Source organism: Mobula hypostoma, chromosome 2, assembly GCF_963921235.1.
Source record: "Mobula hypostoma chromosome 2, sMobHyp1.1, whole genome shotgun sequence".
NCBI classification, from domain to species: Eukaryota; Metazoa; Chordata; class Chondrichthyes; order Myliobatiformes; family Myliobatidae; genus Mobula; species Mobula hypostoma.
In genome coordinates, this window is record NC_086098.1 from 249,813,339 (window position 1) to 249,839,021 (window position 25,683).

Genomic DNA, 25,683 nt, shown 5'->3' on the forward strand with positions numbered 1-25,683 from the left:
TGCATGACCAGAGGGGTTAATCCAGTATTGTGTGCGTATTGTGACAGGAATTCACAATCTGGATCGGGGGGAAACACGTTGAAACTTCTCACCAGATTCCACTTTCTCTAACATTCGACCGATTCACTGAAATGGTACTATATTATAGAACATTGAAATGGTAACCTTCCATTTACTCCTCAACGCCCAGCAAGTTTCCACGTTCTACGTAAACTGGCCTTGTTTTTAACACTCCGGCGTTTTTTGTAGTGCAGAGGTGATCACGGTCAAATTACATGCCAATACTTTCTAGTTCGATAGAGGATATAACGTAAATATTACCCGTGGTCCAGTTTCTCATTATGAGCGCGCGTACTGAAGGTTACGAAGCAAACGGTCAACTGCTGCCCCAAGGTACTTTTTATACTTTGCAAGAATTCGGTCAATTTTATTTACCCATCACAGGTGGGAAGTAGGGCAGGAGCGGTTCAATACGGCGCACAGAATTACCATCGCTATGTACTTTGTGTGTCTGAATCTCCCGTTCAATCTACTTTGAAGCCTTCTCCCTCTGGGGCCGGCCAGCTTGCTTTCCTGTTGCATCTTTTCCCTCTTAATGAATGTGCCCTTCCTTTGGCTTTTATGTTGGCTTTGTCTTCTCTTTTTAGCCTCTGTTGTGTCATCTTGCCTTTGGAATACCTCTTTCTGTTTGGGATGTATATATCCTGTGCCTTCTGAATTGCTGCCATAAATTCCAGCCATTGCTGCTCTGCTCTCATCCTTGCCAGTGATTGTTTGCTGTCCATTTTGTTCAACTCCTCACTGATGCCTCTGTAATTCCCTGCACTCCACTGTAATACGGTATATCTGACTATATTTCCTTATCAAATTTCTGGGTGAATTCGATTATGCTATGATCACTTTTCCCTAAGAGGTCTTTTACCTTGACGCCTCTGATCAATTCCGGTACGTGGCACAACACCGAATCCAGAATAGCTGATCCTCTAGTAGGTTCATCCACAAGTTGGTCTTAAAAACCATCTGGTAGGCATTTCAGAAGTTCCCCCCTTTGGGGTCCAGCGCCAGTAGGATTTTCCCAATCTACCGGCATATTGAAATTCCAGTTGAGTATTGTAATATTGCCCTTTTGGCACGCATTTGCTATCTCCCGCTGTAATTTGTAGTCACATCCTTATTACTGATTGGAGGTCAGCATACAACTCCCATCAGGATATATTTACTCTTACAATTCTTTAGTTCGACCCACAACGACCCTATGTCACCTCTTTCTAATTATTTTACGTTCTTTTATTATTAGCAACAGCTAGGATTGCAGAACAGCTGCTGTTTGAAATTGACTCCCAAACCGCGCTCAGAATTATCCCCTGGGAGCACATCCGCTCCCTCATGGCGTTTTTTGACCCAAATATTGCGGATGTGTTCGACAGAAATTCACAGTATGAAACCGGGAGAAGTGTATTGAAACTTCTCAACAGCTTCTATTCCTGTAAAAACCGATCAGTTGACGGGAATTGCATCTTTCCATTTCCTCGTTTACGTCCAGCTGGTTTCCATGTCTGTATGTTTACCGTAGCGGGCTTTACAGTGTAATGACTATCACGTTCCCATCGCACACGAAAGGTTCCAAGTTGAATCCTGGCCAAGAAGATTATTTTGATAAAATACTTGCATGGAAGAAAAATACTGCAATGTGCGTTTGTCTCAGGGGCTGATTTCTCCTCGTTTTCATTCATTCACTGACCTTTGTTTCAATTCGTTCCTTTGTCAAGCATTTACTCTCGGACATAAACCCTTCGTGAACAATAGAGGGCTCGATTGGAGGGCAGACTTAGATTGATCCTCGAATAGCATAAAAGATTAGTACAACATTGTGGGCCGAGTGACGGTGCTGTTCTGTTCTATGTGATATCTTACATCGGAAAATCTGCTTTTGGGGCAGGCAGTGCCTTCCTTGGGCTTTAAGAGGAAAAAAAAATAATAACGTAGAGATGGTGGGAACGCTGAATGTGCTGAAAATGTAGCTCCTTTCCACCGATGCTGAATGACCTACTGCATAATTTTCTTTTTCATTTCAAATTTCCAGCAACGCAGGTTTTAGCATAAAAGAAAGATAATTTTGTATTTGGACACAATATTTCATTTTAGCCACGACAGTTCATTGTTAAAATTGACCTCACACGCTCACTTCTGCTGACTGTTTTCCGAAGGGTAAAGTGCGTTTAATTTCGGGAAAAACAACTGAGCGGACACGCAGCAAACATTTTGATGACAAAATCCGACGCAGCGCTTGTGACCTCGACGTGATTCGAACACGCAGCCTTCTGATCTGGAGTCAGACGCGCTACCATTGCGCCACGAGGTCAAGCGAGGACGATTACCTTGTACAACAAACTTCAACGTTCCGTCGGATCGGCTGAGGTTCACCAGCTATACAACATTGATAATTGCACAAGCTGGCGGCTGCTGATAGTTCTTTAGCTCGGTTTGGAGAACTTCAGTTGCCGGCCTGTTGCGTTTAATTTGACTCGAACGCCCAAGGGAATTCTTCCTTGAGTGTACATCCCCTCCCTCAGGACGTCCTCAGCCCTACGTGGTGCGGAAGCGAACAACTTCGACAGAGGTTTATTACCTGCGACTGGGAGAAGCTTCCAGAAACCTTTCAACGGATTCTGCTTCCGATATGTAGACTGAAATTGCATATTTCCCTGTCATCGTTTATGTCCAGCTGGGTTCCATGCTCTGTATCTTTACGTAGCCGACTTTGTAGTGTAGTCACGATCACGTTCCCATTACCAGCGAAAGGTTCCAAGTTCTATATTGATGGCGATTGCGATGTCAGGTTGTTCCGTTCACATTGACAACAAGTGTCCGAAGCTTTGTTGCAGAAACAGTTTGAAAACACCCCAACACAGTTTCAAAAGTCTATGACCACCTCTGGCTGGACGAAGGACTGGACCAGTGCAATGCCACATATATTAATCGTCAATGTACACAACTCATCCAACTGTGTTCTCATTGTCCCTGAGTCTCTAGACCCGCCTACAAGCAACACTTCACCTCATCGCGGGTATCTCTCTCACCGTTTATTTTTTTCCGTTTACACAGTACGGCCTATACTGATAATTTCTGTTTCTTTTCCTTCGCCTTTCGGATTGAAATCTCCTACTTGCACAAACAGGAATGAAATCGCAGGACCACGAGTGGAATGTGAAATGTGTGATGCAGTTCAATTGCGGCGGAGTTGTTAAGGTTGTTGTCAGCGGAAATGAAGCACTGGATTCACTTTTTTTTATTGATACCGAGAATGAATTTTAAAGATGTTTTAGCCGCTCTTTCATTCTGGGGAGCTGGACAAACATCTGGCAGTGTGCATTGAACAGAGGATGTTCGCGTCTGCCAATGCGGTACAGGCTAATCGGCGGCCAGTATTTCTGTAGTGCAGTGGTCATCACGTTCGCCTCCAGCGCGAAATATTCCTGTTTCGAATGCAAACAGAAGCATTCTGATTTTTTTCTAATTCATGTGCCAGGAAAGGTTGACACCAGATATATATTCAATTAAATCCTTCCACTACCATCAACATTTCTTCACCTATTTTCCGCTGTTTCAGTGCGCGCACGTGAGACATTACTCTGGATCTTTCCTCGGGGTTTAGTCCCGAAGCCTTATCTATGAGTGCATATATCCGCAAGGCAGAACAGGACTGAGATCAGAATTTGCCTTCTCCTGGATGAGTTGCTGGCCCTGCCCCGCGAGCCCTATCTTCCCGAAGCAATAGGTTTTAAGGCGCCAGTATTCTGTATTTGCCCCTTCTCCTGTGCGTAGAAACAGTTCCGTTGGGAGTTGTTAAACCACGCGTGAAGAGCGGGAGCTGCACTTGGTTGACAGAGGCTATTTGAGATGCATTCAGCAGGTAGTGAGAGCTTGGCCCGACTACCTCCTCTGGCTAACACACTCTTAATGAACCACCAACCATGTACGGCATGTGAAATGTGGAATTGCACTGAAATAAAAATTGAAGTACAATACGGTCACAGACGGGCAGCCACTGTGGAAATATAAACAATATAGCGTTACTGACTATCAGAGATTGTGATTATGTGATAAATCACTGTCTTTAACCTAATGAAAAATATCGTATTCCTCGTTTTCTTTCGGTGTCAAGAAACAAGTGTATATCCCCGTTTCTTTTCATTCTTTGGATTTCGTCCCTTCTCCTGAGCTCCACATAAAGAGGTCTGCGATGCCCCTTGTCGGGTAACCATCTATCCCTGATTATCCTTAATATATTAATAGAATCTCAGAATCTGATCATCTGCAGGCCGTATTTCGTGCCGCACACTCCGCTTCACGCCACGGGAATAGAAGGAGGCACGAGGATTAATGGCAAAAACTGAAGTTTTCCAGCTTATTCCGTCAGTGCAATTCCCCAGGTAAATGGAAACCGGCTACAAGCAGGGTTCGAACCTGCTCTATTGGATTTCGAATCCAGCGCCTTAAATACTCAGCCATCACAGTGTGACACTGAAATATTTAAATGGAGGTCACATACCATGATGGAAGTGGTGCTTACTATGGAGACAACGGGAGAGGTGTGCATAACTTAATTTGTAATTTAGCGAAGTTAAACCCGAAATTAATTCCAGAACGAAGGTAGAATACTATAGACAAAAAAGCGAAAGTGAAGGAATGAATTTGAAAATAACTTATCTGAAAATATGCAACGGAAATGGAAATTTGCTGAGGGTATTTCATTTAACAGTTTTCTGTAGGATTGAATTGACTTTATTTCTTGCGTCCTTCACACACATGAGGAGTAATAATCATTATGTGACGTCTCTGTCTAAATGTGCAATGTGCAATTTATAGTCATTTGTAATAAATAGTATGTACAACACGACACGATAGCATAGAAATACAATTGTATCAGTGTGAATTAAGCAGTCTGATGGGTTGGTCGAAAAGATGTCCCTGAGCCTGTTGGTCCTGGCTTTTATGCTGTGGTACATTTTCCAGCTGCAGCAGGTTGTGGTTGGGATGACTCGGGTGTCCAGTTATCCTTCGGGCTCTGTTTACGCACCTGTCTCTGCAAATCTCCTGAATAGTGGACTTTATTTATGCCAGTTCACCATACATGCATTTTTTTTTAACTTTACTAGAATCCTCAATATCTCGTCAACCGTGGTTCCCTAATCCGGTAAAAACCAGTCTTCACATCAACAGGTGTGAGTTAGGTTGACAATTTACCTGCTTATATGTTACCTTAATCAACCATCGTCTGATGATTCACGTGTTTAGAACTGCAGTTCAACTTCGTGGTAAAATGCTCTGTGGAAGACAATAAATGATAGCTTCGACGTGGGCAATATACGATTAATCCATTTTCTTTCTCAGGAACAATTCATTCATCGCTGGCTGTCTAATTTTAAAAAAAATATTGACTCATCCTCAATCTCTTTGAATGCAGCTTGATGTGTTGAACATCCTGATATTGATGAACATCCCACAGGCCGTGTCGCGCACTCTCCTCACGTCACTGTCTCAGATGAAGACACTCAGTTCAAAGGCAAAAGCTGGTATTCATCAGCTTAAATCTTGAGTGTAAGATTAATGAAACCAGCTGCGAGCAGGGTTTTGAATCTGTGCGCAGAAGCTCCACCGGATTTCGCATCAGTTGGTTGTGACTGCTTTCTGTTGAATTACTCGAAAGGATGTCATATATCAAGAGCAGATTTGTCACTTGACGTAATAAATATTACCATTTCCAAGCGAGGTTTGTGCGGGATCCAGATACCAGTTAAATAGACTCTTGCTTATATATTGAGGCGACAGATTCCAGGTAGAAAAGTTACATTCTTTCTGAAATATAGAATACAAACTTATAGATCTTTAATCAGAGAGTTAGATGAACATGATACAAAGGACTTGTCACAATTAGGACATTAAAATTATGGAAGAATTTAAGGAATTTGAAGGCAACCATAGGTATAAAATATATTACTTACAGCCAAACGTCCGTGCGCTTTGGTAAGACTGACAAATGAGAATCGGAATCTAAATTAGGTTTAATAGCACTCGCATATGTCTGCAATTTGTTGACTTGCGTCAGCTGTATATTGCAATGCATAATACAATATATATCTTTAAACTGCAACTGATTATATACTATAATTGATTCACGTGAAGAGTGAAGGAGTTCAGTATTTCAAACAATGACCTGTTTTCCCAACTTTCGCCGCCATAGTTTACTAGAATTCTGACCATCTATATGAGACCTTCTATATCGTCAGAAAATTGAATTCAGACGCAACACCGGCTCTGGTGGGACTCGAACCCACAACCTTTGAATTACTTCACACACTCTTAGAAGTCCAACACGCTATCCATTGCGCCACAGAGCCTGTAGTCGATAATGTTGGGGATAATTATTTCACAAGAAATTGCAATTGGTCAAACGTAGGCATTCGTCCACTCTCAATCGTTCTTCAATTGAAGACCCGACAAAACCAGTCCATCAGTACCCATCTTATTACAGCAGTAGATTTCTCAAGACCATTTGGAGCAGATGATTTGACGGATTGGTTAAAACGACGGACTGTTAAGCCATTGTGATTTGTACGCGTGGATAGGAATTCCATCCTCGGCGAGAGACCTTGACTATCTGTGGGGGGCACGGTCGCGTCCAGCGCTACGGACCTCTGTTCAGTTCCGCCGCGGTCTGTAATCGCAGGGATAGATATTGTATTAATAGGTCACCTGGGTGAATTGGGCGGCGTGGCTCGTTGGGGCGGAAGGACGTGCTGTATCTCTAGACGATAAAAAAAAACATTCGAAAGCAAATGTACCCCATGAATTTCTATTTCGAGAGACCTGCAAACACTTCTTCTCCTGCCGAGGGAGCCGCGCTGAAAATCTCCAGAATCAGCATATTTCCGGGTGAGAACACACCGGGGCACTCCGATTAACGTTACTGTCAGCACACTGCTGTCCTGCACTTAGACGACATAATTCGGGAATCACTTCAAACTCCGCAGGATAACATTTGGAACAGAACTCCCAAAGCATCGCTGCTTATGGTCCCGGACTCTGCCGGATTTTGCTTGATTATTTTTTTTTATTGACACCTCAGTTAACCTCTCTGCATGGAAGTTCTCCAATTTATCACTTCAACTGGCATCCGATGTAATAATTATCAGTGCAAAGACGGAAAATAGGAAAAAAACGTTTGAAGCTAGAACAACGGTTGATTTTACGTGATCGTTTACGTGCCGAGGCCAATTTTACAAAAGAGATCTATTTGCATTTACCCAGAATCCTCTCCCTTGCCGAATGTTTACTGCATGTCCATCTTCTCCCCGTGCGTCGTTCCAATGCACATGTGATTACTGAAAATGCTGCCCATGTTCTGGAGTTAGCTGCACTACCATTGCGCCACGAGGTCCGGCGGCAAGTTACATGCATAGAAGGAACCGGTGATCTGCCGCAGTGGGAGAGGTTCATTTGCCAAAGAGCAGGACATTTGCTCTCTCACCGAGACGCTGCTAATGGCGGGCTGTCAGTTTTGCCTCAGCGGTTACTGGGAGCCGTATTCTCTTCAGGGACCGAGTCTGTGCACACACAGAATTCACACAATGTCCTGTCACATTTTAATCCTCGTTAGATTCACCAATAGCAATTTAAATCAACCTTCCGCCCCATCCAATCTGCCGCTCAGTACTTCATTAAGTGTCGTACACAAAATACAGGAGGAACTTATCAAATCAGGCAGCATCTATGGACGTTAAAAAAGTTAATGTTTCGAGCTAAGACATTTCATCAGTACTTTATTTGCACTGACATTGAGATCTGGCCCGGATGGGATACCTGGCCGTGTGTTTAGTCTGTGCAGGGCAGTTGGCCAGGGTCTTCACGGAGATTTCCAATCTGTCCCTGGCCCAGGCCGTTGTCCCCACAAGCTTCAAGATCCCCACCATCGTGCTAGTGCCGAAGCATTCCACTGCCACGTGCCTGAATGACTTCCGCCTAGTTGCACTCAGCCCCATCATTGCAAAGTGCTATGAGAGACTGGGTCTATCACATCTGATATCCTGCCTGCCCACTACCCTGCACCCCCATCAATTTGCGTATCGCACCAACAGGTCAACAGAGAAGCCATCTCCACGGCACTTCACTCTGCCCTGAGCCACCTGGACAGTCCCAACTCTTACGTCAGAATGCTGTTCATTGACTTTACTTTGGCCTTCAATACTGTGATCCCCTCCAAGCGGATCGCCAAACCTCGCCAGCTTGGTATCAGCGTATCCCTCTGCAATTGGATCTTGGACATTCTGAGTAACAGACTCCAATCAGTTAAGTTAGACAACCTCTCCACCTCCACTCTCACCCTGAACACCGGCGTGGCTCAAGGCTGTGTGCTGAGCCCTCTTCTGTACTCCCTTTTCACCTATGACTGCCTTCCTGTCCATGGTTCTAACTCCATAATCGCGTTCGCAGACGACACCACGGTGGTTGGATGACGAGACGGCCTACAGTGACGGGGTCCAGCAGCTGGCCGCGTGGTGTGCCGACAACAACCTGGCCCTTAACACCCAGAAGACCAAGGAGATCGCTGTGGACTTCAGGCATGCTAGGAGCCACACTCATGTCCCCAGCTACATCAACGGAGCTGTAGTGGAGCGTGTATCAAGCTTCAAATTCCTTGGTGTCCACACTTCCGAAGATCTCACCTGGTCCCTGAACTCCTCCATCCTGATCAACAAGGCGCAACAGCGCCTTTATTTCTTGTGGAGCATCATGAAAGCTCACCTCTCTCCCAGGATACTGACGGACTTTTACCGTTGTACCATTGGGAGCATACACACCAGCTGCATCTCGGTGTGGTATGGCAATTGTCACTTAACGAATCGCAAAGCACTCCAGCGTGTGGTGAAAACTGCCCAGCGGATTATCCGCACCCAATTGCCCACCATTGAGAACATCTACCATAAACGCTGCCTGGGCAGAGCGAAAAGCATTATCAAGGATGCATCTCACCGTAACAATGGACTTTTTACTCTCCTCCCATTCGGCAGGCGCTACAGGAACCTCCGCTCCCGCACCAGCAGGCACAGGAAGAGCTTCTTCCCTGAGGCTGTGACCCTGCTGAACCTCACATTACAGCGCTAAGCAGTATTGCACCCATATTGCACTGTCTCAGTACTTTTATATTTGTGTACTGTAGCACTTACTTTTTATTCGCAGTTATTTTGTAAATAACATTATTCTTTGCATTTCTGGTTGCTAACTGAATTTCATTGGCTTTGCCTGTGTACTCGACACAATGACAATAAAGTTGAATCTAATCTAATTTCTGGACTGCAGGGTGGCGGTTGTTTATAGATCACCGGGTCGACTGGCGGAACTTCAGCAATCGGGTTGTTTTGTTCAAACTGACTGTTACCATGCTCTGAGAATTTACAGTGAGAGTGCCGCCACTCGGTTCCGTTCCCTCAATGTTCCCTCAGCACCAACAGCAGATTCATTGCTCTGCTGTTGAACACTGAGTTGCTCTAGAATTTTGTGTGTTTCGTGACAGGAACTCACAACTGAAAACGGGAGAAACGCTTTGAAACATTTCCCGAGCTTCCGCTTTCTCTCACAGCCGACAGACAATCTGAAATTGTAGGTTTCTATTTATTTACAACGTCCTGCAAGTTTCGATATTCCAAATAACCCGGTCTTTGTTTTTTTAACCTCAGCGGCTTTTTTTTTAACTTCACATTACTGGCGACTATTCTCCAGTTGAATAGCGGCCGGGAACATAAATCTGACTCTTGCTCGAGTTTGGCAGGAGAGTGCGTATTCTAGCGGTTCCGATTCACATTGACCATCGCTGCCCGAAAGTATTTTTTAGCACTTAGAAACCACCCGATCAATCTTCAATGTCCACCACAGGCTGGAAGAAGGATAGGATGAACTTAATGCCTCACACTTGGCATAAAATACAATCACCCTCGCTATCGCTATGTCCTCCCTGTAGCAGAATATCTCGTTCAGTCTACATCCAACCCTTCCCCGTCTTCGGGTGCGTGTCGCCTTCTCCGTTTCTGTCTTCCCATTTCCTCAGTAGGAACCTTTATTGGAAATTTCAGAATTTTTTTCATTTTTGCCTTCCACATTGAAAACTCCATTTCGCACACACATGAAGGAACTCACTGGACTACACACAGATTTTCACTTATATGGTGCAGTTCCAGCTGCTGGCCTGGACTCAGCGGGAGCCAATTTCGATTTTTTTTTTTGTAGATTATGAAGACACATAGTCCTCTTTTATTGTCATTTAGTAACGCATGCATTAAGAAATGATACAATCTTTCCTCCGGTGTGATATGACAAATCATAGGACAGACCAAGACTGAAAAAACTGACAAAACCACATAATTATAACAAATAGTTACAACAGTGCAACAATACCATAACTTGATGAAGAAGTCCATGAGCACAGTAAACAGTTCAAAGTCTCTCAAATGTCCCACATCTCACGCCGACGGGAGAAGGAAGAAAAACTCTCCCTGCCATGCCAACCACAATCCGATTGCGAGTTATCCGAATACTTCGAGCTTTGATCAGTTCTCCGACACCGAGTACTGAGCGCCATCTCTGTCCGAACGATTCGACCTCCTTCTCGCTCGCCAAAAGCAGGCAAGGCCGGGGATTTTGAGGCCTACCCTCCGGAAGATTCCCGACCACGCAGTAACGACAGCAGCGAACGAGCGTTTCAGAAATGTCTCCAGTTCTTCCTCTGTGCATTCACATCCATTCTCCATCAAATCAGAATTGCCCACGGCCCCTATTTAACAGATACGACATCATTTCTCACCGGAGGGCTGCGCACGCGCAGGCGCGCCGCCATCTTCTTCTCCCGCTTGGAAACATTTATGTGGTTTGCGGATGGACTGAGTCAAGAAAGGTAAAGAGGATTCCAGGCGCTGCTGAGGCAGAGATTGTCAGCTCTCCAAAGGCAACGCCTGTTCGGGAATGCCGTTGCTTCCGTGGAACGTGGCTGCTCCAAACTCAGTTTGCCTCAGGAACTAAACGCTCTTCTGCGAGCTGAACCCAGCGACTCGTTTTCACTAGGCAGGCGTTTTGACCAGAGCCATCGCACCGTCCTCGAGCTGTATTGTTGAGATGTAATTTGCTCCGCAACATTGATAGTGATGTTCCGCCAGATTCTGCTAAATTCTTTATATTCGCAGTTCCCTGTCCTTCGACACGTTCCACCACGGTGTTCAGGGACTGATTCTCGGGGGGGGGGGGTAGGAGTTGAGTTGTGGGGAGACGAAGTGTAAAACTGGGTGGGTAGTGAATCGAATGCACGTACCTCAGATCGAAAAGTCGCAGGGCAGCAGAGATCACTGAGTGGGACCAGTGAGAAAGTCACACGGAAGTCCCGTCGAAGAGAAGATTTAACTTCTTCAGAATTCTACCCTTCTACCCCACTCCCATAACACTCTCACTTGGCTTCACCTATCACCTTCCTTCCACTACCATGTTTTCCCTTCCTTTCCAATCCTGTTGAACGGTCTCGGCGAAAATGTTGACTGTATTTTGTGAGACTAATTTCTGTCATTATGGAAGGAGATACGGCAGTACATAATTGAATAAACGACTGGTTGTGTCCCGTTCCAATTACCTGATTTGAACAAAAGTATCTCCGAATGTTTCTGCCTGGTTTCGAACCAGGGACCTTTCGCGTGTTAGGCGAACGTGATGACCACTACACTACAGAAACACTACTACAGTTTAACCTCTACCGCACGCAGCATATACGAATTGATCTGTACACAACACGCTCTGTCAGTTAATTTGAACCCAATGCTAATGGCTAAATAACCTTGAAAGTCACCTCGGTATTAATAAAACGTTGAATGCAGTGGCCCATTTCCGCTGACAACAGTCTTCACGAAACCTGCTACAATCGAAACTGGCTCCCGCTGAGTCCAGGCCAGGAGTTGCAACTGCACTATATAATTGAAAATCTGTGTGTGGTCCTGCAAGTTCCTTCATGTGTGTGCGAAATGGAGCTTTCAATGTGGAAGACAAAAAAAAAAAATCTGAAATTTCTAATAACTGAGGAAATAGGAAGACAGAAACGGAGAGGGCGACACGCACCCGAGGAGGGGGAAGGGTTGGATGCAGACTGAACGAGATATTCTGCTACAGGGAGGACATAGCGATAGCGAGGGTGATTGTATTTTATGCCAAGTGTGAGGCATTAAGCTCATCCTATCCTTCTTCCAGCCTGTGGTGGACATTGAAGATTGATCGGGTGGTTTCTAAGTGCTAAAAATTACGTTCGGGCAGCGGTAGTCAATGTGAATCGGAACCGCTAGAATACGCACTCTCCTGACAAACTCGAGCAAGAGTCAGATTTATGTTCCCGGCCGCTATTCAACTGGAAACCAGTCGTGCGTAATGTAAACGTGATAACCAGTGTACGAAAAAAAAAACCGCTGAGGTTTAAAACAAAGACCAGGTTATGTGGAACATCGAAACTTGCACGACGTTGTACAGTAAATGGAAAACTGCAATTTCAGATTGCCTGTCGGCTGTGAGGGAAAGCGGAAGCTCCTGAAATGTTTCAACGCGTTTCTCCCGTTTTCAGTTGTGAATTCCGGTCACGAAACGCACAAAATTCTAGAGCAACTCAGAGTTCACCAGCAGGGCAGATAATCTGCTGTTGGTGCTGAGGGAACATTAAGGGAACGGATCCGGGTAGCGGCACACGCGTGTAAATTCTCAGTGCGTGGTGGCAGTCAGTTTGAACAAAACAGGCCGGTTGCTGAAGTTCCGCCAGTCGAGCCGGTGATCTATAAACAGCCGCCACACTGCAGTCCAGAGATTAGATTAGACTCAACTTTATTGTCATTGTGCCGAGTACAGATACAAAGCCAATGAAATGCAGTCAGCATCTAACCAGAAATGCAAAGAATAGTGTTATTTACAAAATAACTGCGAATAAAAAGTAAGTGCTGCAGCACACAAATATAAAAGTACTGAGACAGTACAATATGGGTCCAGTACTGCGTAGCGCTGTGATGTGAGGTACAGCAGGGTCACAGCCTCAGGGAAGAAGCTCTTCCTGTGCCTGCTAGTGGGGGAACGGAGGATCCTGTAGCACCTACCGGATGGGAGGAGAGTAAAAAGTCCATGTTAGGGTGAGATGCATCCTTGATAATGCTTTTCGCCCTGCCCAGGCAGTGTTTATAGTAGATATTCTCAATGGTGGGAAATTGGGTGCCGATAATCCGCTGGGCAGATTTCACCACACGCTGGAGTGCCTTGTGGTTGGATACGGGACAATTGCCATACCACACTGAGATGAAGTTGGTGAGCATGTTCTCAATGGTACCGCGGTAAAAGTCCGTCAGTATCCTGGAACAGAGGTGAGTTTTCTTGATGCTCCACAGGAAATAAAGGCACTGTTGCGCCTTTTTGACCAGGATGGAGGAGTTCAGGGACCAGGTGAGATCTTCGGAAATGTGGACACCAAGGAATTTGAAGCTTGATATACGCTCCACTGCAGCTCCGTTGATGTAGATGGGGATGTGAGTGTGGCTCCTAGCACGCCTGAAGTCCACAATGATCTCCTTGGTCTTCTAGGTGTTAAGGGCCAGGTTTTTGTCGGCACACCAAGCGGCCAGCTGCTGGACCTCGACCCTGTAGGCCGTCTCGTCATCCCCTCTGATCAGACCAACCACCGTGGTGTCGTCTGCGAACGTGATTCTGGAGTTAGCACCATGGACAGGAACGCAGTCATAGGTAAAAAGGGAGTACAGAAGAGGGCTCAGCACACAGCCTTGAGGCACGCCGGTGTTCAGGGTCAGAGTGGAGGAGGAGAGGTTGTCTAACTGAACTAATTGGAATCTGTTAGTCAGAAAGTCCAAGGTCCAATTGCAGAGGGATGAGCTGATACCAAGTTGGCGAAGTTTGGCGATCAGCTTGGAGGGGACCACAGTATTGAAGGCCAAACTAAAGTCAATATATAGCATTCTGACGTAGGAGTTGGGACTGTCCAGGTGGGTCAGGGCAGAGTGAAGTGCCGTGGAGATGGCGTCCTCTGTGGACCTGTTGGTGTGATAGGCAAATTGATGGGGCTCCAGGGTAGTGGGCAGACAGGATTTCAGATGCGATAGAACCAGTCTCTCAAAGCACTTTGCAAGGATGGGGGTGAGTGCAACTGGGCGGAAGTCATTCAGGCCCGTGGCTGTGGAATGCTTCGGCACTGGCACGATGGTGGCGATCGTGAAGCTTGTGGGGACAACGGCCTGGGCCAGGGACAGATTGAAAATCTCCGAGAAGACCCAAGCCAACTGCCCTGCACAGACTCTGAGCACACGGCCAGGTATTCCATCCGGACCAGATCTCAGTATCAGTGCAAATAAAGTACTGATGAATTGTCTTGGCTCGAAACATTAACTTTTTTAACGTCCATAGATGCTGCCTGATTTGACAAGTTCCTCCTGTATTTTGTGTACGTCACTAAATAAAGTACTAAGCGGCAGATTGGATGAGGCGGAAGGTTGATTTAGATTGCTCTTGGTGAATCTAAAGAAGACTAAAATGTGACAGGACATTGTGTGATTTCTGTGTGTGCACAGACTTGGTCCCTGAAGAGAATGCGGCTCCCAGTAACTGCTGAGGCAAAACTGACAGCCCGCACTAGCAGCGGCTGGGTGAGAGAACAGATGTCCTGCTCTCTGGTAAATGAGTCTCTCCCACTACGGCAGATCATCGGTTCCTTCTACGCATGTAACTTGCCGCCGGACCTCATGGCGCAATGGTAGTGCATGTAACTGCAGAACATGGGCAGCATTTTCAGTAATCACATGTGCATTGGAACCACGCACGGAGAGAAGATGGACAAGCAGTAAACATTCGGCAAGGGAGAGGATTCTGGGAAAATGCAAGAAGATCTCTTTTGTAAAATTGGCCTCGGCAATTTTTGCTACGGATTTTTCGAGGTTAATCACAGCGCAATACTCGTAGCAACGATCACGTAAAATCAACCGTTGTTCTAGCTTCAAACATTTTTTTCGTATTTTCCGTCTTTGCACTGATAATTATTACATCGGGATGCCAATTGAAGTGATAAATTGGAGAACTTCCATGCAGAGAGGTTAACTGAGGTTTCAATAAAAAAATCAATCAAGCAAAATCCGGCAGAGTCCGGGACCGTAAGCAGCGATGCTTTGGGAGTTCTGTTCCAAATGTTATCCTGCGGAGTTTGAAGTGATTCCCGAATTATGTCGTCTAAGTGCAGGACAGCAGTGTGCTGACAGTAACGTTAATCGGAGTGCCCCGGTCTGTTCTCACCCGGAAATATGCTGATTCTGGAGATTTTCAGCGCGGCTCCCTCGGCAGGAGAAGAAGTCTTTGCAGGTCTCTCGAAATAGAAGTTCATGGCGTACATTTGCTTTCAAATGTTTTCTTATCATCTAGAGTTACAGCACGTCCTTCCGCCCCAACGAACCACGCCGCCCAATTCACCCAGGTGACCTATTAATACAATATCTAACCCTGCGATTACAGACCGCGGCGGAATTTAACAGAGGTCCGTAGCGCTGGACGCGACCGTACCACCCACAGGTAGTCAAGGTCTCTCGACGAGGGTGGAGTTCCTGTCCACGCGTACAAATCACAATGACTTAACAGTCCGTCGTTTTAACCAATCTGTCAAATCCTTTGCTCCAAATCAAAGTTGCTGGTGAACGCAGCAGGCCAGGCAGAATCTCTAGGGAGAGGTACAGTCGACCTTTCAGGCCGAGACCCTTCGTCAGGACTAACTGAAGGAAGAGTTGTTTAGAAATTTGAAAGTGGGAGGGGGAGCGGGACGGGGAGATCAAAATTGATAGGAGAAGACAGGAGTGGGAGGGATGGAGCCAAGAGCTGGACAGGTGATCGGCAAAAGGGATATGAGAGGATCATGGGACAGGAGGTCCGGGGAGAAAGACGGGGGAGGGGGGGAACCCAGACGATGGGCAAGGGATATAGTCAGAGGGACAGAGGGAGAAAAAGGAGAGAGAGAGAAAGAATGTGTGTATAAAAATAAATACCGGACGGGTTACGAGGGGGAGGTGGGGCATTAGCGGAAGTTAGAGAAATCGATGTTCATTCCATCAGGTTGCAGTCTACCCAGACTGAATATAAGGTGTTGTTTCTCCAACCTGAGTGTGGCTTCATCTTTACAGTAGAGGAAGCCGTGGATAGACATGTCAGAATGGGAATGGGATGTGGAATTAAAATGTGTGACCACTGGGAGATCCTGCTTTCTCTGGCGGACAGAGCGTAGGTGTTCAGCAAAGCGGTCTCCCAGTCTGCGTCGGGTCTCGCCAATATATTGAAGGCCACATCGGGAGGACCGGACGCAGTATATCACCCCAGCCGACTCACAGGTGAAGTGTCGCCTCACCTGGAAGGACTGTCAGGGGCTCTGAATGGTGGTAAGGGAGGAAGTGTAAGGGCATGTGTAGCACTTGTTCCGCTTACAAGGATAAGTGCCAGGAGGGAGATCAGTGGGGAGGGATGGGGGGCGGGGACGAATGGACAAGGGAGTCGCGTAGGGAGCGATCCCTGCGGAAAGCAGAGAGAGGCGGAGGGGAGGGAAAGATGTGCTTAGTGGTGGGATCCCGTTGGGGGTGGCGGAAGTTACGGAGAATAATATGTTGGACCCGGAGGCTGGTGGGGTGGTAGGTGAAGACCAGGGGAACCCTATTCCTAGTGTGGTGGTGGGAGGATGGAGTGAGAGCAGACGTGCGTGAAATATCCACGGCCTCCTCTACTGTACATGTCTATCCACGGCCTCCTCTGCTGTAAAGATGAAGCCACACCCAGGTTGGAGGAACAACACCTTATATTCCGCCTGGGTAGCCTCCAACCTCATGGCATGAACATCGACTTCTCTGACTTCCGCTCATGCCCCACCTCTCCCTCGTACCCCATCTGTTATTTATTTTTATACACACATTCTTTCTCTCACTCTCCTTTTTCTCCCTCTCTCCCTCTGACTATACCCCTTGCCCATCCTCTGGGTCTCCCCCCCTTGTCTTTCTCCCTGGACCTCCTGTCCCATGATCCTCTCATATCCCCTTTGCCAATCACCTGTCAGCTCTTGGCTTCATCCCTTCCCCTCCTGTCTTCTCCCATCATTTTGGATCTCCCCTCCCCCTCCCACTTTCAAATCTCTTACTAGCTCTTCCTTCAGTTAGTCCTGACGAAGGGTGTCGGCCTGAAAGGTCGACTGTACCTCTTCTTAGAGATGCTGCCTGGCCTGCTGCGTTCACCAGCAACTTTGATGTGTGTTGCTTGAATTTCCAGCATCTGCAGAATTCCTCTTATCTGCTCCAAATGTTCATGAGAAATATGATGGGTACTAATGGACTGGTTTTGTCGGGTCTTCAACTGAAGAACGATCGAGAGTGGACTAATGCCTGCAGTTGACAATTTGCAATTGTTTGTGAAACAATTTTCCCCAACAGTATACAGGCTCTGTGGCGCAATGGATAGCGTGTTGGACTTCTAAGAGTGTGTGAAGTAATTCAAAGGTTGTGGGTTCGAGTCCCACCAGAGCCGGTGTTGCGTCTGAATTCAATTTTCTGGCGATATAGAAGGTCACATATAGATAGTCAGAATTCTAGTAAACGATGGCGGCGAAAGTTGGAAAAACAGGTTCATTGTTTAAATTACTGAACTCCTTCACTCATCACGTGAATCAATTATAGTATATAATCAGTTGCAGTTTAAAAATATATACTGTATTATGCATTGCAATATACAGCTGACGCAAGTCAACAAATTGCAGACATATGCGAGTGCTATTAAACCTAATTTAGATTCTGATTCTCATTTGTCAGTCTTACCAAAGCGCATGGACGTTTCTCTGCAGGTAATATATTTTATACCTCGCTTTCAAATTCCTTAAATTCTTCCATTACTTTAATGTCCTAATTGTGACAAACCCTTTGTATCATGTTAGTGTAACTCAACCATTCTCTGAACAACGATCTAGAAGTTTATATTCTATTTTTCAGAAAAAATGTCAATTTTCTACCTGGAATCTGTCGCCTCAATCTATACGCAAGAGTCTATTTAACTGGTATCTGGATCCCGCACAAACCTCGCTTGGAAATGGTAATATTTATTACTTCAAGTGACAAGTCTGCTCTTGAAATATGACATCCTTTCGAGTAATTCAACAGAAAGCAGTCACAGCCAACTGATGCGAAATCCGGTGGAGCTTCTGCGCACAGATTCAAAACCCTGCTCGCAGCTGGTTTCATTAATCTTACACTCAAGATTTAAGCTGATGAATACCAGCTTTTGCCTTTGAACTGAGTGTCTTCATCTGAGACAGTGACGTGAGGAGAGTGCGCGACACGGCCTGTGGGATATTCATCAATATCAGGATGTTCAACACATCAAGCAGCATTCAAGGAGATTGAGGATGAGTCAATATTTTTTTTTTGAAACTACACAGCCAGCGACGAATGAATTGTTCCTGATGGCTTCATCGTATATTGCCCACGTCGAAGCTGTTATTTATTGTCTTCCACAGAGCACTTTACCACGAAGTTGCGATGCAGTTCTAAACACGTGAATCATCAGACGATCGTTGACTAAGGTAACATATAAGCACGTAAATTGTCAACCTATGTCACAGCTGTTGGTGTGAAGATTGGTTATGACAGGATTAGGGAACCACGGTTGAACGGGGATATTGAGGATTCGAGTAAAGTGAAAAAAAAAGATGCATATATGGTTAACTGGCATAAATAAAGTCCCACTATTCAGGACATTTACAGAGACAGCTGCGTAAAAAGGGCCCGAAGGATCATTGGGGACCTAGGTCATCCCAACTACAACCTGTCCAGCTGGATAGTGTACCGCAGCATAATAGCCAGGCCCAACAGGCTCCGGGACAGCTTTTTCCACCAGCCCATCAGACTGATTAATTCACACTGATACAATTGCATTTCTCTGCTAAATTGACTGTCGTGTTGTACACACTATTTACTACGAATGACTATAAATTGCACATTGCACATTTAGACAGAGACGTAACGTAAAGGCGGGTCTAGAGACCCAGGCACAATGAGAACACAACGGGATTAATTGTGTACATTTACGATTAATATATGTGGCATTGACCCGGTCCAGTACTTCGTCCAGCCAGAGATGATCATAAACTTTGAAAAGTTTGTTGGGGTGTTTTCAAACTGTAAGCGCATTCCGATGTTTCTGCAGCAAAGCTTCGGACACTTGTTGTCAATGTGAACGGAACAACCTGACATCGCAATCGCCATCAATATAGAACTTGGAACCTTTCGCAGTTAATGGGAACGTGATAGTGACTACACTACAAAGTCGGCTACGTAAAGATACAGAGGATGGAACCCAGCTGGACGTAAATGATGACAGGGAAATATGTAATGTCAGTCTGCTGGTCGGAAGCGGAATCTGTGGAAAGGTTTCTGGAAGCTTCTCCCGTCATAGGTAATAAACTTCTGTCGAAGTTGTTCGCTTCCGCACCACTTGGGGCTGAGGACGTCCTGAGGGAGGGAATGCACACTCAAGGAATAAATTCCCATTGGGCGTGCGATTCAACTTAAACGCAGCAGGCCGGAAAATGAGTTTCTGCAAACCGAGCAAAAGAACTAAAGAAGCCGCCAGCTTGCGTATTATCAATACTGTATAGCTGGTGAACCTCACCCAATCCGACGGAACGTTGTAGTTTCTTGTATAAGAAAACTGTCATCGCTTGACTTCGTGGCGCAATGGTAGCGCGTCTGACTCCAGATCAGAAGGTTGCGTGTTCGAGTCACGTCGAGGTCACAAGCGCACCTTCGGATTTTGTCATCAAAATGTTTGCTGCGTATCCGCTCACTTGTTCCTCACGATATTAAACGCATTTTACCCTTCCGAAAACAGCCAGCAGAAGTGAGACTGTGAGGCCAATTTTAACAATGAACTGTCATGGCTAAAATGAAATACTGTGTCCAAATACAAAATTATCTTTCTTTTATTCTCAAACCTGCGTTGCTGGAAATTTGAAATGAAAAAGAAAATTATGCAGTAGGTCATTGAGCATCGGTGGAAAGGAGCTACATTTTCAGCACATTCAGCGTTCCCACCATCTCTACGTTATTCATTTTCTTCCTTCCTAAAGCCGAAGGAAGCCACTGCCTGCCCCAGAAGCAGATTTTCCAATGTAACATATCACATGGAACAGAACAGCACCATAACTCCGTCCACAATGTTGTGGTCATCTTCTATGCTACTCGAGCATCAATCTAAGTCTTCCCTCCAATCGAGCCCTCTATTGTTCACGAAGGGTTTATGTCAGAGAGTAAATGCTTGACAAAGGAACGAATTGAAACAAAGGTCAGTGAATGAATGAAAACGATACAGGCATGGAAAGCAGCTGGACGTACACGAGGAAATAGAAAGATGAAATTTCCGTCAACTGATCGGTTTCCACAGGAATAGAAGCTTTTGAGATGTTTCGACACGCTTCTCCCGGTTTCATACTGTGAATTTCTGTCGAACCTGTACACCTCCGTAATACTTGGGGCTAAGAAAGCCATGAGGGAGCGGATGTGCCCCCAAGGAATAATTCTGAGCGCGGATTGGGAGTCAGTTTCAACACAGCAGCTGTTCTGCAAGCCTAGCTGTTGGTAATAATAAAAGAACATCAAATAATTAGAAAGAGGTGACATAGGGTCGTTGTGGGTAAAACTAAAGAATTGCACGAGTAAATATATCCTGATGGGAGTTGTATGCTGACCTCCAATCAGTAATAAAGATGTGACTACAAATTACAGCGGGAGACAGGAAATGCGTGCCCAGTAAGGCAATTGGAATTTCAATATGCCGGTAGATTGGGAAAATCCTATTGGCGCTGGATCCCAAAGGGGGGAACTTCTGAAATGCCTACCAGATGGCTTTTAAGACCAGCTCCTGGGTGAACCCACTAGGGGACCAGCTATTCTGGATTCGGTGTTGTACCACGTACCGGAATTGATCTGAGGGCTCAAGGTAAAAGACCTCTTAGGGAAAAGTGATCATAGAATAATCGAATTCACCCTGAAATTTGATAAGGAAATATAGTCAGATGTATCGTATTACAGTGGAGCGCAGGGAATTACAGAGGCATCAGTGAGGAGTTGAACAAAATGGACAGCACACAAACACTGGCAAGGATGAGAGCAGAGCAGCAATGGCTGGAATTTATGGCAGCAATTCAGAAGGCACAGGATATATACATCCCAAACAGGAAGAGGTATTCCAAAGGCAAGATGACACAACAGAGGCTAAAAAGAGAAGACAAAGCCAACATAAAAGCCAAAGGAAGGGCACATTCATTAAGAGGTAAAAGTTGCAACAGGAAAGCAAGCTGGCCGGTAATATTAGTAAGTATAGAAAACGTTTATGCACATAAATAACGCGTAAAAGAGAGGCGAGAGTTTATATCGGACCGCTTGAAAACGATTTTACAGAGGTAGTAGTGGAGAAAAGGAAATGGCGGACGAACTGAACAAATATTTCGCATCGTTTTTCACTATGGAAGACATAAGCAGTATGGAGGAAGTTCCTGCAGAGTATCAACTTGAAGGTCGACACGTCAGCTGGCCCAGAAACCGTACATCACAGCGTTCTGAAGGAGGTAGCTGAAGAGATTGTGAGGCGTTGGAATCGATCTTTCAAGAATCACTAGATTCTGGAATGGTTTGAGAAGACTGGAAAAATGCAAATGTCACTCTCGAAGAAGGGACGGAGGCAGAAGAAAGGAAATTAAGACCATATAGTCTGACCTCCTTTCCTAAGTACGCAGTGTTCACGATTGTGTGGGTCTCGAGCCGGCTCTGTATTTACTATGGCTATATTAAACGCTCTCTCTGCCTGGTCTATTTGTATCTGCCCGCTGCTGTCGGCCCGGCTGAGATAACCTGCTGTGATGCCCCTTTGTCCCTGCTAACTTGTTTCTCACCCGATCTCCTCGCTGTTGTGCCCCTTCCGAAAACAACTTGGATTTCAGTGCCGCTCCTGCGAATAGAGTTCCTGCTCCCAGGGAACGGCCACACCCGACGACCGCAGCCTGTCTACTGACGACACGAGGAACGTCAGTCCGTCGGTCCGTAAACGCATGTCAGCCACTTCGACAACTGTGGTGGGATGAGTAAGTGGCAGCATGAAACCGAAACCTTCAGCCGTGTGCAAGAACCGTGACTGGACTCGAACCGACAATCTTCAGTTTGATCTCGCATCAAACTCCGGATCACACGCCTTATCCGTTGGGCCACACGGTTGCACCCTGTCGGGAACGCAAAGGGACAAAAAACAAGAATCCGGCCCATGGTAGAGTGGGGAGCAGTTTTCTATCACCAACAGTCAAGTGTTTTAACAGATAGAACGATTACGTTAAGGGGCTAGAAGGACATGCACATTGAAGTGAGTTGCCTTTCCGGCTGGGGTTATAAGGCTGACTTGTGTTGCTCCATCCTTTCTCGCTGACAGGTGCAATCTGGGCATGCGGGCTGGGTGAGACGTATGAAGCGATCCGCTTCAGCATCGTCGCTAATTATCAAGGGATCGAAGGGTTATCAATTCTAGAGCAACAGAATATTGTGTTTAATTGCATTCCCAACGTCACGACGATAAATAGCCCAAAAACCCGGTTCCAAATTCAATGAAAAACAACACACTGAGATCAGGTACTCCATAGGCCCATTATTTTTCCTTTTGGATTGCCTGACAGCTCTTCCGGTAAAGTGATTTTCCCCTCCCCTCCCCTTCCCAACTTCTATTCCCCACTCTGGCCTCTTATCTCTTCTCAGCTGCCTATCACGTCCTCCTGGGACTCCTCCTCCTTCACTTTCTCCTCTCCTTTCAGATTCCTTCCTCTCCAGCCCGTTACCTTTTCTGCTCACCTGGCCTCATCTATCACCTTCTGGGTTCCCTCCATCTCCTACCACCCACCTTCTTCGTCTGGTGTCCTTTACAGTCCTGAAGATTTTTCTCGGCCTGAAAGGTCAACTGTTTATCATTTCGATAGGTGCTGCCTCACTTGCTGAGTTCTTCCAGCATTGTGTATGTTTTACATTGGATTTTCAGCATCTGCAGAACTTCTCGTGTTTGCAAATGAAGGAAATTAGTTTGATTATTCAGACGTACATTGTGGAATCGGGACAATTTTAAAATCTACTAACCGCTCCGCCTTTGGACTGTGGAAGGAAGCTTAGTGTTTAGCAAAAGCCAGTGTGAAGGCAGATTGAAGTTTGTTTCCATGTGTACTTAAAATTGTTATTCGGAGTAATAAGCGAACACCGCGTCAGTAATAAACACGGTCCTTATTCTTGTTCAAAGGTCATAAACACAGTGATGTAGAGATGATTAGTGAATCCCCGGAAATGTTTGCCCTGGTAGCAGACGAGGGCAGATCATTATAAAACATTAAGGTCGAGAGAGAAACATATTCAAAACATCAAAGTGAGCGGTATGATGTGGATGATCAAAAAGATTATGCTGCTGTAAGTGTCCTCTGACGACATATTCCGAAGCAGTGGTGAGATCAAACACAAAGAGTGGATTCTTACAGGCGACTGCAGCAGTGGGATTGGGTACTGCGAATGAAGTGTTCTGTAAATCATACGGTAAAAGCCCTGCGAAATTTGCGTACCTGAATACGGATACAGTGTTTGGCAATAGACGGAGCAGTGAATCTGAAGAAATGATCAGAACCTCAGGCGATTCTCTCGCCTTTAGGTGAAACAGAGCAAGTTACAGCTTATCATTACAGCTGAGGAACGTCGCAAAGGCTTCCTGGTTTAACGGCTCAAAGCGCATGCCTAATGAAAAGGAGATCCTTGGTTCAGATCAAAGAGAGACTTTTAATTTATGGAACACACATCAAAGTTGCTGGTGAACGCAGCAGGCCAGGCAGCCAGAAGAGGTGCAGTCGACGTTTCAGGCCGAGACCCTTTGTCAGGACTAACTGAAGGAAGAGTGAGTAAGGGATTTGAAAGTAGGAGGGGGAGGGGGAGATCCAAAATGATAGGAGAAGACAGGAGTGGGAGCGATAGAGCCAAGAGCTGGACAGGTGATAGGCAAAAGGGGATACGAGAGGATCATGGGACAGGAGGTCCGGGAAGAAAGACGGGGGGGGGGGACCCAGAGGATGGGCAAGAGGTATATTCAGAGGGACAGAGGGAGAAAAAGGAGAGTGAGTGGAAGAATGTGTGCATAAAAATAAGTAACAGATGGGGTACGAGGGGGAGGTGGGGCCTAGCGTAAGTTAGAGAAGTCGATGTTCATGCCATCAGGTTGGAGGCTACCCAGACGGAATATAAGGTGTTGTTCCTCCAACCTGAGTGTGGCTTCATCTTTACAGTAGAGGAGGCCGTGGACAGACATGTCAGAATGGGAATGGGATGTGGAATTAAAATGTGTGGCCACTGGGAGATCCTGCTTTCTCTGGCGGACAGAGCGTAGATGTTCAGCAAAGCATCTATGCTCTGTCCGCCAGAGAAAGCAGGAGACCGCTTTAAGAGACTATAAATTTATAGTCTCTTTAGGAGACTATAAATTGTAGATTGCACATTTAGATAGAGACGTAACGTAAAACTTTTTACTTCTCGTGTCTATGAAGGAAGTAAGAAATAAAATATATTCAGTTCAAAGTGCTAGGCAGACTTGGAGGTCTTAAGGTTGATAAGTCACCTGGTCCAGATGTATTACAGCCCAGAGACCCGTATTGCCTTTTCAGTTATCCTCTGTTGCTCTTTAAAAGTTTCCAAATCCTCTGGCTTCCCGCTTATCTTTGCTATGTTATACTTCTTCTCTTTTATTTTTATACTGTCCTTGACTTCCCTTGTCAGCCACGGTCGCCCCTCACTCCCCTTAGGATCTTTCTTCCTTGTTGGAATGAACTGATCCTGCACCTTCTGTATAATTTCCGGGAATACCTGCCATTGTTGTTCCACTGTTATCCCTGCTAGGGTATCTTTTCAGTCAACTTTGGCTAGCTCCTCCCTCATGGCTCCATACTCCTCTTTGTTGAACTGTAACACTGACACTTCCGATTTTCCCTTCTCCCTCTCAAATTGTAGATTAAAACTTATCATATTATGGTCACTACCTCCTAATGGCTCCTTTACCTCGAGTTCCCTTATCAAATCTGGCTCATTAAACAACACTAAATCCAGAATTGCCTTCTCCCTGGTAGGTTCCAGTACACGCTGCTCTAAGAATCCATCTCGGAGGCACTCCACAAACTCCCTTTCTTGGGGTCCAGTACCAACCTGATTTTCCCAGTCTACCTGAATGTTGAAATCTCCCATAACAACCGTAGCATTACCTTTGCAACATGCCAATTTTAACTCTTGATTCAACTTACACCCTATATCCAGAATACTAATTGGGGGCCTGCAGATAACTCCCATTAGTGTCTTTTTGCTCTTACAATTTCTCAGTTCTATCCATAATGACTCTACATCTCCTGATTCTATGTCGCCCTTCACAAGATCCTGAATTTCATTCCTCACCAACAGATCCACCCCACCCCCTCTGCCCACCTGTCTGTCCTTTCGATAGGATGTATACCCTTGAATATTCATTTCCCAGCCCTGGTCCTCTTCCAGCCATGTCTCT

The 25,683-nt window shown here is 45.8% G+C and overlaps 5 non-coding genes across 5 annotated transcripts; 2 read left to right on the plus strand and 3 right to left on the minus strand.

The window, feature by feature from the left end:
• Positions 1–2,290: 2,290 nt before the first annotated feature.
• On the minus strand, positions 2,291–2,362 carry trnaw-cca (transfer RNA tryptophan (anticodon CCA)). The gene has a single exon. It is a non-coding gene; the product is annotated as a tRNA-Trp (tRNA).
• Positions 2,363–6,313: 3,951 nt separating this feature from the next.
• trnar-ucu (transfer RNA arginine (anticodon UCU)) lies at positions 6,314–6,401 on the minus strand. Its single transcript is given in 2 exon segments — positions 6,314–6,349; positions 6,365–6,401. It is a non-coding gene; the product is annotated as a tRNA-Arg (tRNA).
• Positions 6,402–11,697: 5,296 nt separating this feature from the next.
• trnav-aac (transfer RNA valine (anticodon AAC)) lies at positions 11,698–11,770 on the minus strand. The gene has a single exon. It is a non-coding gene; the product is annotated as a tRNA-Val (tRNA).
• A 5,752-nt stretch (positions 11,771–17,522) lies between these two features.
• trnar-ucu (transfer RNA arginine (anticodon UCU)) lies at positions 17,523–17,610 on the plus strand. The gene is given in 2 exon segments: positions 17,523–17,559; positions 17,575–17,610. It is a non-coding gene; the product is annotated as a tRNA-Arg (tRNA).
• Positions 17,611–19,797: 2,187 nt separating this feature from the next.
• trnaw-cca (transfer RNA tryptophan (anticodon CCA)) lies at positions 19,798–19,869 on the plus strand. Its single transcript has one exon. It is a non-coding gene; the product is annotated as a tRNA-Trp (tRNA).
• The last annotated feature ends 5,814 nt before the right edge of the window (positions 19,870–25,683 follow it).